This window comes from Narcine bancroftii, chromosome 4 (assembly GCF_036971445.1).
Source record: "Narcine bancroftii isolate sNarBan1 chromosome 4, sNarBan1.hap1, whole genome shotgun sequence".
Classification (NCBI taxonomy): Eukaryota; Metazoa; Chordata; class Chondrichthyes; order Torpediniformes; family Narcinidae; genus Narcine; species Narcine bancroftii.
This window is the reverse complement of record NC_091472.1, coordinates 106,292,123-106,306,628: the sequence shown is the minus strand read 5'-3', so window position 1 is coordinate 106,306,628 and position 14,506 is coordinate 106,292,123. Positions and strand designations below refer to the sequence as shown.

Genomic DNA, 14,506 nt, shown 5'->3' with positions numbered 1-14,506 from the left:
TTTAGATTAAATTTCCAAAAACACAATTTAAAAACTAAATAAATTACTGCAAAGGAAGAGAAAAAAAAGTGAGGTTGTGCCTGTGGTTCACTGTCAATTCAGAAATCTGATGGTGGAGGGGAAGAAGTAGCTTTGAACCATTTGATGCTCATCTTCAGGCTCCTGCTCCTCCTTCCTGATGGAAGCAGTGATAAGAGGGCATGGCCTGGGTGGCAGGGTCCTTGATGATAGAGGATGCTTTCTTGAGACACCAGTTTTTGTAGAATGGAGTGGAGACTAATGCCTACGATGATAATGGCAGAGTTCACAATGCTCTGTCACCTTTTCCTGTTCTGCGCACTGGCACCTCCATTTCAGATGGTGATGCATCCAGTCAGAATGCTCTCCACGGTATACCTGTAGAAGACTGCAAGATTCCTTGGTGACATACCAAATCTCCTCAAACCTATTGAAGTATAGTCGTTAGTGAGCTTTCTTCATGATTGCATTGGCATGAAGGCCCCAGCTCCGACCAGAGATGCTGTTATGCAGGAGTTTGAAGTTCTTTACCCTTTTCACTGCTGACCCCTCAATGAGGACTGGTTTATGTTCTCCTGGTTTCCATTTTCTTAAGTCCACAATCAGTTCTTTAGTTTTGCTCATGTTGAGTGTAAGTTTGTAGTTGTGGCACCACTTCACTAGCTGATCTATCTCCCTCCCACATGCTTCCTTATTGCCGTATAGGTGTCTGCTGACAACTGAGGTGTAATTGGCAAATTTGTAGATGACATTTGAATTGTGACTGGCCACACAGTCATGAGAGGAGAAACATAAGAGCTGCATCACAAATGGCAATGAGGAAGCGTACAGGAGGGTGATAAATCACCTCGTTGAATGGTGTATCGACAACGACATTGCGTTCAATATCAGCAAAACTAAGGAGATGATTGTGGACTTCAGGAGGAAGTCAGGAGAACATGACCCAGTCCTCCTCGAGGGCTCAGCAGTGGAGAGAGTCAAGAACTTCCAATTCCTGGGTGTCAACATCTCCAAGGATCTGTCTTAGAGCATCCACATTGATGCAATCACAAAGAAGGCTCGCCAGTGGCGATGTTTTGTGAAGTGTAGGAGGAGATTCGGAATGTCACTGAAGACTCTCATAAACTTCTGACTGGAAAGCATTCTGGCTGGTTGTATCACTGCCTGGTATGGAGATGCCAATTCTCAAGACAAGAATAAACTCCAGAGGGTCCTTAACTCAGCCTGTGAGATTACAGGCAACAGACTTCATTCCATCAAGGACATCTACATGAGGCAGTGTCTTAAAAAAGCAGTTTCTGTCCTCAAAGACCCCAACCACCCAGGCTATGTCTGCTACCATCTGGGAAAAGGTACAGGAGCCCATGGGCACTCAGTGGCACAAGGACAGCTTCTTCCCCACTGTCATCAGATTCCTGAATAATCATTGAACCAAAAACACTGCCTTACTTTATGTGCACAATTATTATTCTTTCATAGAGTACTGTCGTAAGATGGTTATAATCTGTTTGTTTCCACGATGATTCTGCTGCAAAGCACCAAATTTCATGACTTGCTCATAATAAATCCTGATTCTGAGAAAAGCCTAAAACTTCAAATATTTCATTAATTGTTACCAGAAGTGGTGTACATGTTGTCATGCTCTACAGAAAGAAGCAGCACAAAGCAAGGAAGTGTCTTCAAGTAACTTCAAAGTTACCAGCTCCATTGCCAAATGACAGAATTGAATTCAATTCAGAAAACTGCACAAGGGGCATTATATTTGACAATCATCGAATACCAAGTTCATTACCACTCTTCTTCATTTACATGCCTAGTTTCCAACTATAAAATGGCTTTGAAAATTAAAAACACATTGAAATGACACTGAACTAATCAACAAAGTAGCAGTTGCAACATCCTTTATGTGAAAGGAAATCTAATTGTCTATTTTGACTGCCCTTTTACAATGCGAACAATACTCGGGAGTTCAACCCAACTTTTATTTCAGGACTTCAGAGCTTATTATTGTTTAAATTGCAATTTATCAGTATAATCACCTTCAAATTTCCAACCACATTTTTTTAAAAATTAATGAAAGGATTGGTACAAAAGCTATGAAATTTTAAAAAATATTTCATGCACAAATTAATTTTTTAAAAATCTTTTCTCCATCTTAAACTACAGAACATACAATTTTATCTCCACAACAAGAAGTACACAAATGAACTGCTGTATTTGTTTTAAATTTGGACAGATAGCATGGTTACAGGACCATCCTCCCTAAATACATCAATCCCTGTAGGTTTTTGAAGGGTGGGAGGTAACCGAAGCACAAGGAGGAAACCAAAAGAAAGCAGAAACTTCTCATCAACAGTAGGCCCTTTCAAACTGCCGTTAAAAATGGGGTTAACCGGGCAAATTGCCTGGTTAGCGCCCCAGCTAGTCGGCAGTTAAAAAGGGTCAGACCCGGTCAACCCCGTCGGAATCCAACCTCAGAGGTAGTCAGGGAACCCAGTTAAACTTACCTATGTCACGTCCACAGATGATTTGAAAACGAAAATTACCTACCCGCTTATTCCGGTGACGACAGCATTTGTATGCACTTGTGTGCAGCCAGCAGTACTTCCGGTGAGTGCATGAAGCATCTTTGGGGGGGGGTGGGATCCCCCTTAAAATTGCTGGGTTGGTGATTTAAAGGGTAGATTCCCCCTGCAATTTGCCCCAGTAATCACACTGGGTCCTAGGAGGGCTACCCAGGTGCTGCAGTTTAAAAGAGGCTAGTGTCAGATTTGAACGTGGGTCACTGTTGCTATAATAGCTGGGTGCAGCTCAATGGGAACGGAGCAGAACAATGTTTTTGCACAGAAGAGATGGGCCAAAGGAACTCATCTGCAAACCCGAATGAATATACCACTGATTTCATCAAGATCTGTGTGGATGAGTGTGTGCCCATATGCACATAGTGTGAGTACCCCATCCAAAACCTGAGGGTTAATTAAAAGATTCACAACCTGCTGAGGGTGAGGTCGATGGTATTTAAGTCTTAGCAAATCTAAGGAACTGATTGTGGATTTCAGCAAGGGGAAACCAGGAGAACACAAAGCAAGTTCTCACAGAGGGGTGAGCAGTGGAAAGGATAAAGAACTTCAAATTCCTGAGTATCAACATCTCGGAAGATCTATCCTGGGTCCATCACATTGATGCAATCACAAAGGCAGCTCACCAGCCGCCATCACAAAGAAGGCTCACCAATCGCCATACTTTGTGAAGAGTTTGAGGAGATCTGGTATGTCACCAAAATTTTCTACAGCTTTACTATGGAGAGCATTCTGACTGGCTGCATCACTGTCTGGTATGGAAGTGCCAATGCTCAGGACAGAAAAAGACGAGAGAGTCTTCAACACTGCCAGTGCCATCATGGGCATTCGTCTCCACTCCATCAAGGACATCTACAAGAGACAGGTGTCTCAAGACAGCAGACTATCATAAAGGACCCTCACAACCGAGGCCATGCCATCTTCTCACTGTTACCATCAGGAAGGAGATACAGGAGCCTGAAGGCAAACACCCAATGGTTCAAAAACCAGCTTCCGTCCCTCCACCATCAGATTTTTGAACAGTCAATTAATCACAGATGTTACCTCACCTTTTCTCTTCTTTTGCATTAATTTATACATTTTAAAAAAAATGTAATCTATAGCAACTTTTGCCCCTGTAAAGCTGCCACTAAACAAATTTCATTACACATGTCATGACAATAAATTCTGATTGTGTTCCTGTGCTGTGATGTTCTATGAGCAATGTGAGTTCAGTAATTGGATGGGGAGGTCACCCTTTGCCTCATACCTCTGAAGGTTAGATACACTTCTGTCCCAGTTTGCAGTGACCTTCTATCATCCAGCAAAAGCATGTTTGTAGAAGTTCCAGTCTAAAGCCCTATTGTTACCCTGCTCCAATTTTTCCCTAATTTCTGGTGCAAAACCTGTAATCACTCTCCCAGAGATATTTAAGTACTCTGCGGAACTTGTGTCTAAAGTGCTTTTTGAAGCACTGTTTAAATGTCCATGATTCGTGCTCATTCAAGTCTCTTAAACAAATGCTTGAAATTTTATGTTCTGCAATGGCTTTTTGCCCAATTCTCAAGGTACAGTGAAGAAGAAACTTTACAGCACCAGGACTGACTGACAGCAGTAACTCCAAAACCTCACTCTGAAGTGCACAAGATCCAAGATGACTGGCTTTTTCTGATGTATCAGATCTAGCCAGTCCTGCCGCAGATTATCCATGCAGTTCTAGTTTTAGGGCAATGCCTCCTCGTCACACAGGAAGTTGTTTTCCATCACCAGCCCCAGCAAAACCTATAATCATCCTGAGAACCTGGAACACATTCGGCTCTAATCCCAAAACTCATGAGAATTAGGCAGTCTGTGAAGCTTTTAGCCGAGCTCCCCATGAACATGCAGTGTGCTGAACAGATGTCAGGCTGTCCATTCATACTCCAGGCCAGTAGCGAGTGACACTTCCTGGGGCAACCAGCCATCCATTGCATTGGTGTAGTATTACTTTTTGGCAGGGTTCCAACTTAAAAATGTTCAGTCATAATCCTACCAATGTTAGTTTCACTCCAATGGCTCCTCAGCCAAGATCAGACAACAGATGCCCAAACAGATGCCCAAACTCTCACAATGGGCAGGTTTCCCATTGCAACACACATCATCAGTAGGGTAAAACTACTGAGCAATGAAGGATGAGTGGTGATTTAATGAGGTGTATAATGGGCATAGGCAAGGAGGACCGTTTTCCTGGGGTGACAATCGCAAATTTCAGACATCTTTTTACAGTGAGGGGAGGAAAGTTTAGGGGAAATATCAGGGGTATGCTTTTTCTCAGAGAGTAGCAGGTACCTGGAATGAATTACCAAGAGTGGTGGTGGAGGCTGGTAAAATATGAACTTGCAAAATACCTGGATAGGCACATGGATGCAAGAAAAATTGAGGGTTATGGGCTGTCATAGAGGGAAGGATTAAATTGTTGAGGGCGAAGTCAGCACAACATTATGGGCTGGAGTGCCTGCACTGAGTTCAAATGTTATATGTTCCATGGTGTGCTGAGTACACAGCACACTCTCACACTCTTAATGGTGCTCAACTGGTAGTCATCTTAAAAAAAAGGCAGGTGCATTTGCCATTGCCCTCAAAAAAAGAATAAACTAATGATCTCTAAATAAGCTCTCAAATCACACATGGGAGGGAAGCAGAGCACCTGGAAGAAACACAGTCACAAGGAGAACTTGCAAACCCCATAAAGATCATATCAAGGGGAAGATTGCACCCAGGACTCTGGCACTGTGAGGCAGTAGCTCCATTAAAAAATCTACCTCACTCTTCAATGGAATCTATAATTCAGCTTCCAAAGGAACCTTGGATAGAGGATCCCAAAAATTCATTATCCACTGGGTGAAGTATAATAATCTCATCCCGTCCTGAATAGCTAACACCCAATTTTGAAAGGTTCTCCTCTGGTTCCAAACACCTTTAAAAACGTGGAAATAGTAATTTAACATCTGGAGACACATGAGAGACTGCAAAGGCTGGGAATATGGAGCAACATGGGAGAAAAGGAATGGTTGACGTTTCGAATCAGAATCGGTCGATGAAGGCCCTCATTAAAGGCACAAGAGGTCATTAAACAAAATTTGTGCACCAAGTACTGGGGTAATAAAATGGAGCATTTTGACAATTGGTTGGTGGACAGAACTCCTCCTTCTCAACAGTTCTCTAACTGATTTGCTGGTTACTTAAGTTGACATGTCAGGAACAATTTTAACATCCAGAGATAAAAAGGGAACAATGTTAAACATCCACCCTTGATGCAAATGTATGGCTATTTGGACTACAAGCTCATTCATCCTAATTTCTTAGAGCTTAACCAGGCAACAAATAAAATTCCCAGAGAAGCTAGCAAGGGACCAAGTTCAAGTTTATTATCATCTGACAACCCAATGAAACAGCGTTTCTCCCAACCACTGTACCCACACCACATTATAATCACATCTATACATAAAGGTACAATTTAAAATAAATATACAGGACAATTCCGATTATCCAAAATCAGATTCTCCAAAAGCCACATTTATCCGAAATTTTCTGAGCTGAACTGAACTATATACACCAATTATAAGATGCTGTTCAGCAATCTTTACAGCTTGTGGAAAGAAGCAATTTCCCAGCCTGGCAGTCCTGATTTTGATGCTTTTGAACTTTCTTGATGATGGGTCAAAGATACTGTGTGTTGGATGGAAAAGGTCCTCTATTGATCCCTATTTAAACAATGCTCCCTATAAATGTTGTTATGAGCCCAGAGGACCCCAAAAACCCAGCAGCAATAGATATTCACCAAGACAAATAGTTAAACAAAAGTTGCTTTTAATTATCTTTAAACATGAAAACAGAATCACACTTTAACTTATCACTATTAACTTAACTAACCTAACTTAACCCCCTTTTAATTTTCGGCGCACATGTATGTAATGTGCAAGTTTAGAAAAGTTCTTTGATTCACAGTCCAATCTCACTTCTCATGCCTCCGTTTACTGGTTGCAGGCAATTCTTATACTGTGCACAGAATTTAACATTTATAAAGTTCACCAGGCTTTGGTGTTTAAAAGGTAAATGGTTACCACTCAGGAAGGTTCTTATAAATTTTCAGAGAGAGATTTGTTGTTCACTGAACACCCACAACTGATTCCTTGTAACCAGTCACTTCAGCGTCTTGCCGAAGAAACTTGGCCCATCAGGGTTTTCCCAGATGATAACCTCTTTCTTTCAGGTCATCACAGAGTTCCTTTTTGTTTTACTTATTTCAAGTGAAATATTAGGGAGCCAGTGTGGCTGCTCTTGTATGGACCACAAGGGTTTTGACCAGGCTGAACTAAGCACTCACAACCCATCTTCCAAATGGGGTTTTTCCACAAGCTTGCCAGCTTGTCCTGTTCCAGTCCCAGCTGCTGCTGCTGACTGTAACACTGCAGAACTGAATTCCCTCTCTCTCTCTGTTTTTCTCTCTCTGCTTGCAAACCCACCTGACCCTCTTAGAACAGGAAGTTCCACTCAAGAGAGCCTGCAGCTCCAAAGAGTTCTTTCACCTGATGCCTTTTTGTAAACAACAATCCCGCACTCTCCAAAGCTTTTGCAAAGGCTCTTGGCACTGGCCTGTCTAGCATGAGCAGAGCTCCAGTATTTTAAATAAGATCTGTTTTAAAATGTTTGTACGTTAACTACACTAAAAAAAACTGCCCCAATTTATCTCCCAAAAACATCTATATACAATACAAACACAATATAATCTGTCACACTCCTCCTGCAATTTCTGGTACCATGGGAAAAGGCCATATATCACTGCTGAGATTGGGTGGAGCACTTTTGCCTACAAATTCCAGTAAATCCCAAGACAATTCGCAAGAGGCATCTTAAACAAAGTGTGCTGTAGATCCACAGGGAGGAGAAAACAGAGAGGACACCAAAAAGCTCAGTTAAAGTAAGAGGATATACAGAGCATCTTAAAAGTAGTAGGAAGGTGGGTTCAGGGACAAAACTGTAGAGCTTTAGACAGAAGGCATGAGTGTCAAGCTGGGATAGTCAAAAGTCAGATTCGGTTTTAAACTCAGCATCTTTGCCTTTTGAATGCTGGTTTAGTCTTGAGCTAATCAAGTGCACAGAAATTCTGACATATTGAAATGAACTGCAACGTATCAAAACTCTTTTTTTTCTTGAAAGTGTAACTTAATAAAGCTACCAGCATTAGTCCATCCATTTTGGATCCAATGGCATGGATTTTATTTAAATATGTAAAAATGATACTGGATCATTACTGCAATAAATGAACAATGTTTTGCACACAAGATTTACATTTTAAAATACAAATCCTTTTAAAATAATATATTCCTGATATATATTTTTAAATTATGATCAATTCCCTTCCAACACCTTGATTTCAGCATATGCCCATAATAATGATTGTGTGCATTTATCAAAGCAGTTCCTAACACTGTTCTATTCTTGTACCAACACATTGTGCATTAGAAAACAAAATACCAACACTGCAGTGGAAAAAAGTTATTAATGTAGTAGAGTTAACACTTGATGAAGGGCTCAAGCCCGAAATGTTGGTTATGCATCTTTATTTTTGCTATATAAAGTACAGTTTGACCTGCAGAAGTTCCCCAGCATTGTGTTTTTAGTCAACCACAGTGTCTGCAGACTTCTGTGCATTACTACTGACTGAAAGGAGTTTGTACGTTCTCCCTGTGATGAAGCAAGTTTTCTCTGGGTGATCTGGTTTCCTATCATGTTCCAAAGATGTGTGCCATTAGCAGGTTAATTGGTCACACGAGTGTAAATGGGCCAGAAGGGCTGGTTACTGTGTTGCATCTATGAATGAATGAAATACACTCACGTATTTCACAATCAACAGATATTCTTAGGTGTATAAGTGTTGGTAATGTGGGAATTGCAGCATACATTATCCCAAATGAACATATAAAAACAAAAACCTTAAAAAGGATAAGAATATTGGGAATAGAAGGCTAATTGAGCGGTGTGGCTTGTGGGCTAGAAGGACCTGTTGCTGTATCTCCAAAATTCATTATAAAAAATAAAAATAAAAATACTATAATTGGTGTATCTTATTACGTACCTGCAGCAAGCAAGAATTTTAGTGGTTTGTACATTTTACAATGATATAAAAATAAACTATGATGATAAGAGTTTATTTACTTATGATCATTTCTTTTGCATAGAATTTGTGGCACTAAAACAAATCACTTGGCATAAGAATTTAATGTCACCCATTTATGTCAGTTGGACCTTCACCCAGATCACCTCACTATATAATTACAAAATTTTATTTCTTTTTTTTTTCAGGAAGGCTAGGCTGGGTAAAAGCTTCATTTTGCAGGCTGTGAGATTGGTAAATGATATCCTGCAACCCTGGGTCGCTTATTAATGAAAAGAAATGAATTATATCTTTTTTTAAAAATTTTTTTTATTTTAATTTTTTATTTTTCACACCATAAATCACATTAGCCATGATATACACTTTTTCTTTTTTACACATATACAGTGACTTTTTTCTCCCCCCCCCCTCCTCCCTCCTCCCAAGCCACCCCCCCACCCCCCCCTCTCATCCATTTTAGGTATACAATCTAAGTTGCATTAAACCAGTCAGACAATGTTGTCATTCAACAAAAATACACCAGAAATTCAACTGAGTCCATTCTTTTCTTTCCTTCTCCTTCCATCAACTTAGGTAATGTTTGTTCCCGGTAGGTTTTCGCTATTGTATTTAATGTAAGGCTCCCATACTTGTTCGAATATTTCAATATTATTTCTTAAACTATATGTTATTTTTTCTAATGGAATACATTTATTCATTTCTATATACCATTGTTGTATTTTCAAATTATCTTCCAATTTCCAGGTTGACATAATACATTTTTTTTGCTACGGCTAGGGCTATCTTAACAAATCTTTTTTGTGCATCCTCCAAATCAATTCCAAATTCTTTGTTTTTTATGTTACTTAGGAGAAAGATCTCTGGATTCTTTGGTATATTGTTTTCTGTTATTTTATTTAATATCTGATTGAGATCATCCCAAAATTTTTCTACTCTCTCACATGTCCAGATTGCATGAATTGTTGTTCCCATTTCTTTTTTTACATCGAAAACATCTACTGTTGGGTACTGTTGGGTCCCATTTATTTAACTTCTGCGGCGTAATGTATAGTCTGTGTAACCAATTATATTGTATCATACGTAGCCTCGTAATTATTGTATTTCTCATCGTTCCAGAACATAATTTCTCCCATGTTTCCTTTTTTATCTTTATATTTAAATCTTGTTCCCATTTTTGTTTAGTTTTACCATTTGTTTCCTCATTCTCCTTTTCTTGCAGTTTAATATACATATTTGTAATAAATCTTTTGATTAACATTGTATCTGTAATCACATATTCAAGGTTACTTCCCTCTGGTAAACTCAAATTGCTTCCTAATTTATCTTTCAAGTAGGATCTCAGTTGGTAATATGCCAGCGCTGTATCTCCAGTTATATTGTACTTATCTCTCATTTGTTCAAAGGATAAGAATATACTTCCTGAAAAACAATTTTCTATTCTTTTAATCCCTTTTTTTCCCATTTTCAAAAGGAAAGGTTGTCGATTGTAAAAGGGAGTAACTTATTTTGCGTCAATATTAGTTTTGGTAATTGATAATTTGTTTTATTTCTTTCTACATGAATCTTCTTCCAAATATTGAGGAGATGATGATATAATACTGGAGAAGTTCTATGTTGTACCAATTTTTCGTCCCATTTATATAATATGTGTTCAGGTATCTTTTCCCCTATTTTATCTAATTCTAATCTCGTCCAGTCTGGTTTTTCCCTTGTTTGATAAAAATCTGATAGGTATCTTAATTGTGCGGCTCTATAATAATTTTTGAAGTTTGGCAATTGTAAGCCTCCTTGTTTATACCATTCTGTTAATTTATCTAGTGCTATCCTCGGTTGAAATGAATTATATCTTTAATGTGTGTTCGTGATATTAGGTGTGCGCGCGTGTGCAGAGAAACACTGTTTTGTGTGGTTGTATATTTCTTCTTCTTCGGCTTGGCTTCGCGGACGAAGATTTATGGAGGGGGTAAAAGTCCACGTCAGCTGCAGGCTCGTTTGTGGCTGACAAGTCCGATGCGGGACAGGCAGACACAGTTGCAGCGGCTGCAGGGGAAAATTGGTTGGTTGGGGTTGGGTGTTGGGTTTTTCCTCCTTTGCCTTTTGTCAGTGAGGTGGGCTCTGCGGTCTTCTTCAAAGGAGGTTGCTGCCCGCCAAACTGTGCGGCGCCAAGATGCACGGTTTGAGGCGTTATCAGCCCACTGGCGGTGGTCAATGTGGCAGGCACCAAGAGATTTCTTTAGGCAGTCCTTGTACCTTTTCTTTGGTGCACCTCTGTCATGGTGGCCAGTGGAGAGCTCACCATATAACACGATCTTGGGAAGGCGATGGTCCTCCATTCGGGAGACGTGACCCATCCAGCGGAGCTGGATCTTCAGCAGCGTGGACTCGATGCTGTCGACCTCTGCCATCTCGAGTACTTCGACGTTAGGGATGAAAGCGCTCCAATGGATGTTGAGGATGGAGCGGAGACAACGCTGGTGGAAGCGTTCTAGGAGCCGTAGGTGGTGCCGGTAGAGGACCCATGATTCGGAGCCGAACAGGAGTGTGGGTATGACAACGGCTCTGTATACGCTTATCTTTGTGAGGTTTTTCAGTTGGTTGTTTTTCCAGACTCTTTTGTGTAGTCTTCCAAAGGCGCTATTTGCCTTGGCGAGTCTGTTGTCTATCTCATTGTCGATAGCATTAAGCAACAAACCATGTATATTTTTGAGGGGTGGGGAAAAAAAACTGAGCACTCAGAGGAAACCTACGTGTACAAACACTTGACAGGCAGCAAATGATTTGAACCTGGGTCACTGTAATAGGATTGCACCACCTGCTACTCTATGGACGAGGACAGACGGGAAAAAAGTGATGGGGGAGGGGATAGCTCTCTGAATGGAGAGGGAGGGATTGAGAAGCTGGAGGAAAAGAGACAGAGGAGGACCTAACAGAAACTATATCCACTCAGTCCACCCATTACCTCATGCCTATTGACCTGTGCTCATCCCCTTCCCTTCTTTCCTCCTCCCCTCACCTTTCTATTCAAGCACCAGCCTCCTTTTTGCTCATAACTTGATAAAGGACTCCAGTTCAAATTGTTGGTTCTCTATCTATGACTTCTATGAATGCTGAGTGACCTGAATTTCTCCAGCACTTTTTGTGCATTAAACTACAACCATTTGTTTAACAACATCTATTTAAAACTTTGGTCAGGTTGCATTTGGAATACTGCATGAAATTCTTATCACCCCATTGAAGGAAAGATGTAGAGGATGTGGAAAGAGTACAGAAGAGATTTATTTACCAAGATATTGCCTGGTTTAGAGAGTTAGGAGTTATGGACAGAGGCTGTTATCTCCGGAGCATAGGAGGCTGAGGGGAAACCTGATTGATGGGGTCAACACTTATAACGCAGGGTAAAATTATCACATTTGCATTCAAGGTTATTAAAAGAAATGTGTTGTTGACTTTAGGAGGGCCCAGGGGTACCACATTCTGCTGACCATTGATGGCTTGACCGGGCTCTCCTCCATGAAGGACATCTACAACACTCAATGCAGCCGAAAAGCAATGAACGTTGTGAAGGACTCCACACATTCCTTTTTTTTTAATTTTTATTTCTCACACTATAAATCATATTGACCAAGACACATACAGACATTTTTCTTCTTAAATATATAGTGTTGTTTTCTCCCGCTTTTTCCCCCCCTCCCTTCCCTCCCTCCCTTCCCCATTTATTTGAAGTTCAATCTATAAGATACATTAAACCCGTTAAACAATGTTGTCACTTAATAAAAATAAATAAGAAATTTTACTGAGTCAGTTCTTTTCGTTATCTTCTCCTTCTGTCATTTTAAGTGGTGGAAGTCCATGGAAGGATTTCTCTATTGTATTTCATGTATGGCTCCCATATTTGTTTGAATATTGTCATGTTATTTCTTAAATTATATGTTATTTTTTCTAATGGAATACATTTATTCATTTCTATATACCATTGTTGTATTCTCAAGTCGTCTTCTAGTTTCCAGGTTGACATAATACATTTTTTTGCTACAGCTAGGGCTATCATAATAAATCTTTTTTGTGCTCCATCCAAATCGAGTCCAAATTCTTTGTTTCTTATATTACTTAGGAGGAAGATCTCTGGGTTTTTTGGTATATTGCTTTTTGTGATTTTATTTAATATCTGGTTTAGATCTTCCCAAAATTTTTCCACTTTCTCACATGTCCAAATTTCATGAATTGTTGTTCCCATTTCCTTTTTACAGCGAAAACATCTGTCTGATACTGTTGGGTCCCATTTATTTAACTTTTGAGGTGTGATGTATAGCCTGTGTATCCAGTTATATTGTATCATGCGTAACCTCGTGTTTATTGTATTTCTCATAGTTCCGGAGCATAGCTTCTCCCATGTTTCATTCTTTATCTTTATGTTTAGATCTTGTTCCCATTTTTGTTTAGGTTTACCGTTTGTTTCCTCGTTCTCATTTTCTTGCAGTTTGATGTACATGTTTGTTACAAATTTTTTTTATTATTATTGTGTCTGTAATCACATATTCAAAATTGCTTCCTTCTGGTAACCTCAGACTGTTTCCCAATTTGTCCTTCAAGTAGGTTTTCAGTTGGTAGTATGCAAACATTGTATCGTGAGTTATATTATATTTATCCTTCATTTGTTCAAAGGATAATAATTTATTTCCCGAAAAACAATTTTCTATTCTTTTGATCCCTTTTCTCTCTCATTCTCTGAAGGAAAGGTTATCTATTGTGAAAGGGATTAGCTGATTTTGCGTCAATATTAGCTTTGGTAGTTGGTAATTTGTTTTATTCCTTTCTACATGAATCTTCTTCCAAATGTTGACCAGATGATGCAATACCGGTGAATTCCTATGTTGCACCAATTTTTCATCCCATTTATAGATTTGTAGATAGCGAGGGTAGGCTGAGTGAGAAGTCTGAGGAAATGGGGGAAATTTTGAATGATTTCTTTGCCTCGGTATTCATTAGGGAAAAAATGTTGAACCAGTTGAAGTAAAGAAAAATAGTGGGGAGGTCATGAAGCATACAAGGATAACCGAGGAGGTAGTGATGGCTGTGTTAAAAAAGATAAAGGTGGATAAATCTCCCGGACTGGACAAAATATTCCCTAGGACACTCAAGGAGGCTAATGGACAGTTAGTGGGGCCATTAACAGAGATATTTAGGATGTCACTGGCCATGGGGGTGGTGCCAAAGGATTGGAGGGTGGCGCATGTGGTTCCTCTGTTTAAGAAAGGGTCCAAATGCAAACCTGGGAATTATAGGCCTGTAAGTCTGACGTCTGTGGTGGGCAAGTTGATGGAAAGTGTTCTGAGGGATGCTATTAACAAATTTTTGGAGGTACAGGGATTGAAAGGGAGTAATCAGCATGGTTTTGTCAGGGGTAGATCATGCTTGACAAACCTGATTGAGTTCTTCGAGGGGGTTACAAAAAAGGTTGATGAAGGGAAAGCTGTGGATGTTGTCTATTTGGACTTTAGTAAAGCTTTTGACAAAGTTCCCCACAGGAGGTTAGGAAAAAAGGTGGAAGCATTAGGTATAAATAAAGAGGTAGTGAAATGGATTCAGCAGTGGTTGGATGGGAGGTGTCAGGGAGTAGTGGTAGAAAATTGTTTGTCCAATTGGAGGCCGGTGACTAGTGGAGTTCCTCAGGGTTCGGTCCTGGGTCCACTATTATTTGTTATATATATTAACGATCTGGATGTAGGGGTGGAGAATTGGATAAGCAAGTTTGCGGATGACACAAAGATTGGTG

At 39.9% G+C, this 14,506-nt stretch overlaps 1 protein-coding gene across 2 annotated transcripts in view; it reads right to left on the bottom strand.

Moving 5' to 3' along the window:
* Positions 1-14,506, bottom strand: part of LOC138760958 (ras and Rab interactor 2-like) — a 216,276-nt gene that overhangs the window by 128,795 nt on the left and 72,975 nt on the right. The window lies entirely within an intron of this gene.